This window comes from Lissotriton helveticus, chromosome 12, assembly GCF_964261635.1.
Source record: "Lissotriton helveticus chromosome 12, aLisHel1.1, whole genome shotgun sequence".
Classification (NCBI taxonomy): domain Eukaryota; kingdom Metazoa; phylum Chordata; class Amphibia; order Caudata; family Salamandridae; genus Lissotriton; species Lissotriton helveticus.
This window is the reverse complement of record NC_136073.1, coordinates 525600852-525605684: the sequence shown is the minus strand read 5'-3', so window position 1 is coordinate 525605684 and position 4833 is coordinate 525600852. Positions and strand designations below refer to the sequence as shown.

Here is a 4833-nt window from a genome sequence, read left to right as displayed (position 1 = left end):
CCTGGTTGGACATACAAGGCAAGGTAAATGCCATTGGTGTCACCCACCGTGACCTTGAAGACCTAAAAAAACGGTGGTATGACATCCGCATAATCACCAAAAAAAAGCTTGCTGCCCACCGCAAGGAAAGTGCTGCTACAGGAGGCGGAAGAAACAGAGCCCCCAGACTCACCGACATTGAGGAGATGGTCGCTACAACCCTTGAGAAGGAATGTATACACGGAATAGGAGACGCAGACAGCTCAGCAAGAGGAGCAAAGAAAGCAGGTAAGATGCAGGAACAATATCATTTACCCTTTTACCTATTCCCCTCACAGGATAAATCAGACTCCACAACAGGTTTAACTAATGTCCTGCAATGCATCCTGGGAAATGTAGTCATGTGTAGATACCTCAGAGCAGTCAGCGTGCATTGCAGCAAGGGGAGCAACAGACAAGTAGCATAGGCAAATGAGAGACAGGCAAATGTGCAATAGAAGTGTATTTAATCTCATGACACAGGTGAACAACATTACTGACACAATGTCCATGTCTGTCCACAGGAGAGTCAAAGCGCAGCACAGCTGAGGTCAGAGAGAAGAGGAGGGAAGGAGCCGGACCTAGCACTTCTCACGGAGGGCAGGACCAAGAGCAGGCTGCCCCGATACCTGAGGAGGCAACTGCTGAATATCCACGTTCCCCTCTCCTATTTGGTAGTCAGGACACAGGAGCGGCAGAACTATCACCCACCCCCACATCACCATCCCCAGTGCTGGGAAGAGTCAGGAGCCATGATGTGCCCCCTCGCAGAATACTGCAAACATCATCGGAGGAGGAGGAGGTGGAGGGTGACACACAGGACAGAGGCAACACCGAGCAGCAGCCCAGTCCCAGAGTCACGCGGGCCAGTGTCCGAGGGCGACGGCCACGGGAGGTAGAGGATGTGCGGCAAGTCCAAGGTGTCTTCTGCGGACTGGAGGCCACCATGGTGAAGGTGCAGCGCCTGCAGGCAAAAGCAATGATGGGGGTTCAGAGGCACGCACGCACAACTAACAATAAACTGGAAGCAGTAGGCAAGGGCATAGGGGACATGGCAGAAGGCATACAATCCATGGCGTCAGGAATTTCAGATATCACACAGTGCATGACTGTCCTGTGTGACAAATTGGACAGGGACCATTTGGAGAGACGCAAGGCCCGTGCGGATGTGCGCCAGCAAACCAAGGCCCTGAACAGGTTTGCAACTGCTACCACTCTGCTGTGCAGACGGTCAGTCACGATGCAGGATGCCATAGTGCAGTGCTGCACCAATTTAAGTGAAGGTATGGCCAGGATGACCACTGCCATGGAGCTAGTGCTCGCGCATCAGACTGGCACTGGAGGCGACACTTGTGCTGCCGAAAGCGAGGGGTCCACCAGCAGGAGTGGTGCAAGCACTCCTGTGCATGACTTACGGAGGAGTGGCAGGCGTGGGGGAAGTTTGACAGGCCAGCGTGAGGACATAGGCTCACAGCCACAGCAGCCCCGCCCTGTGGCCCGTGGCCACAAACAATGACTTTGCACTCCACCCAAGGCTGTAGTCACGGTGGTGTGAACCGTGACAACACACTCATGGAGTGTTAGTATTAGTGAGCCCAATGTGAGCTAACAATGCTGTGGCGTAGTGATTATTAAACTACTTACACAAAGTTACATTCATGCCTGTGTCTCTTTACTCACTCAGAAATATTGTTGTGTAACCTCTGCCCGTCTCAGTCTCCCATCTGTAGCTGCTGCTGCCACTGTGGCTTGGGGCTCTGCCACCTCTGGGTCGTCATCAATGTCCTCATGAAATGTGAGCTCCACCTCAGTGCCTTGCTTGGTGGCGAGATTATGCAACATTGCACAGGTCGCTATTATTTTGCAGCAGATGATTGGGGTGTACTGCCGTGCACCTCCACTCTTATGGAGGCAGCGAAACCTGCTCTTTAGGAGTCCAAATGTGCGCTCAACTACGTTTCGTGTGGATCTGTGAGCCACGTTGTATCGCCTTTCACTCCTGGTGGATGGGTTGAGGTAGGGAGTGAGCACGAAGGACCGCAGGGCATATGCACTGTCGCCTAGGGGGAGAAAGATAGACATTAATTGCAAGTACTTGAGACGTAGATCTGATGTGAGTGTCAGGGTGTGTCAATGTGATTTACCTAGCAGGTATCCATTTCCAAATTCTCCGGCAAGTAGGCGTGTGTATATTCCACTGTTCTGGAATATGTATGAATCATGGGTACTTCCGGGGAACTTGGCTACGATGTCAGTGATGAGGTTACCTGCATTACATATGACCTGGACGTTGATGGAGTGCGTCGATTTGCGATTCCTGTATATGTGCTCTGTGGCTGCAGGTGGACAGAGTGGGACGTGGGTGCCATCGATGCAGCCGATCACGTGAGGGAAGTGTGCCAGTTGATAAAAGTCAGTCTTGGTTTTGGCTAAATCTGCCGGTGTAACAGGGAATTTAATATAATGCCCCATCCTCTGCATCATGGCGTCAAGAAACCTCCTGAAGAAGCGGGACAGGCAGCCCTGGGACACGCCACCCACTACAGCTATCACACTCTGGTAGCTCCCTGAGGCCAGCAGGTGTAAGCTACATAGCACCTGGACATGAGGTGGGATGGCATGGGCCCTGGGTGTTGGGTGGTCCAGGAGAGGGTGTAGGTCCCTGATCAATTGCTTGATGGTGTCTGGGTGTAGCCTGTACCTCTGCAGTATTTCAGGCTCTGTCAGTTGGAACAGTGTTATCCTCTGCCTGTACACTTGTTCCTCCCTTAGCCATTCTCTCTGTCCTGCTGCCTGTAGTCTCTGCCGTCTTGCTATGATGTAGAAAGCCGCCATCATGGGTCCTGAGGTGCATTTTGGGACTTTTTTATAGCCCTCCCTTGGTTACCACCTGCTTTCAATGCATGGTAAATACCGACTTAAAAATACCGTTTTTCGGCAGAATCGGTATTTTTGGGCTTACCTACATCTCCAAGGCTTATTTTACCGTTTCTGATTTACCGAGTCGGAAAATACGAACTCGGTATTTATGTATACGGTAGATTCCGACACGGTAATTTTACCGGGTCATTCTTACCGAGTCGGTATGTTTCCGACTCGGATTTTAAGAACATCGGTATTTTCCGGCCTCCTACATCTCATTTCCTCGGTAACGGCCGATTTTACCGGTTTTCGGCCGTTACCACCCGGTAAAAGCCTACCTACATCTGGCCCTATATCTTTACAATAAACTTTTGAAACCTAGAAGTTGTCCGTGATCTTTGAGAGTAGAGTACTTTCCTTGGGTGAACTAACTTGCAGATGAGGGTACTGTTTTCCTCCAAGACAGGCAATAAAGGTTCAGTCGACCAGATCGAGGTTTGGATCAATAGAGATAAGGTATCGATCAAATCTCGCCCTTTCAGTTTTTTGATTGACCTTTCTGTCTTACAGAAAACCCTCTGGATAGAAGATCAAGATCAAGACAGGTGAGGGGGAACCTCACTTACAACGCAACTTTTACCACGCAGTGCCTTTACGACGCAACTTTTACAACGCAAACCATTACAACGAATTGCGCTGGGGGCGCTCTAGGATAGGGAATGTGTTTAATGTACTATCCAACACCTTCCCTACTATCCACGGGGACTGGAGTCGGAATAGTAAATTAAACAATTCACTACCCAGCGCCTAAAAGCATTTTGCGTTGTAATGGTATGCGTTGTAAAACTCGCGTTGTAAAAGCATGCGATGTAAAAGCATGCGTTATAATGTCGTACATCCCAGGTGAGAGCTTTAGGCCTCATGAGTGTGCATGGTGTGCATGCACGTGAGAGCAGGGACACATAAAACACAGCCCTGACGAAGGCCCAAGACCCGATCGGGTTCTTGGAGTGGGCTGACACACGTTGGCACAGAGGATATTATTGACCCATTATATTTAATAAAACCCACGAGATTTGCAATTTTATTCATACCCCAGGTACCCTCAAAATGAAGAAGATTCTTTGGGTATACCTAGTGGTATTTTTAATTAATCACTCTTCTGGATCCCTGCTTGTCCAGATTCACTTTATCTAATAACTCCCATTCCATCTATGATTGAGTCTGCCATGGTGGTACCCTCTTACCAGGGTGTGGATAGGCGTCGATGATGAAACATGTCACGATAAGTGAGTGAGGCGTCTACTCCAATATTTTTGGATACTCCAACACCATTGGATACTGCAGAGGTGATAACCAACATCCTGAAATTGAGGGGATTTCTTTCCTTCCCTGGTTAGAATCCTTGATTAACCAGTTGCTCTGGTGTGTGTGTATCGTTAGCGGGAGAGTGCAAATGGTTTGATTGTCTCTCGCTCTCCGTTGTGACAACCCCCTAAAAGAACTAAACATGTATGGATTAGTAGCTGTTAACACACTTTTGAATTGATAGGTGAGTCTTGACAAATATTGAAAGGAAACACGCTTGTCATACAGGCGTTACATTTGTGGACAGAAAGGCATACTTTTTATTGCAAGCATACTGAGAAGGGATTTGCTCCTTAGGCATATTAATCCCAAAAATATGGATGCACTAACATTTACACCTGCACATAGGCAGAAACGTAGTACAGAAACAGGAGCAGTATTAGCAGGAAGCATATTTGGAGCTGTCATTCCACCTGTAGGTGTCATTTTAGATAGCGAAAAGATTAGAAAGCTGTCAACAGATGTCCACAAAATAGCAACCAGCTCATCCAGAGCTTTGCTTGCAATAAATACAGAGCAGATAGCTATATGGTCAATGGTATTACAAGACCGACTTGCATTAGAAATTTTACTTGCTGAAAAAGG

The 4833-nt window shown here is 48.5% G+C and overlaps 1 long non-coding RNA gene across 1 annotated transcript; it reads right to left on the bottom strand.

Annotated features, from left to right (window-relative positions):
- Positions 1–468: 468 nt before the first annotated feature.
- On the bottom strand, positions 469–2003 carry LOC144798997 (uncharacterized). The gene is made up of 2 exons (XR_013603722.1): positions 1699–2003; positions 469–982 (listed from the first exon to the last, which is right to left on the bottom strand). It is a non-coding gene; the product is annotated as an uncharacterized LOC144798997 (long non-coding RNA).
- Between the last annotated feature and the right edge of the window lie 2830 nt (positions 2004–4833).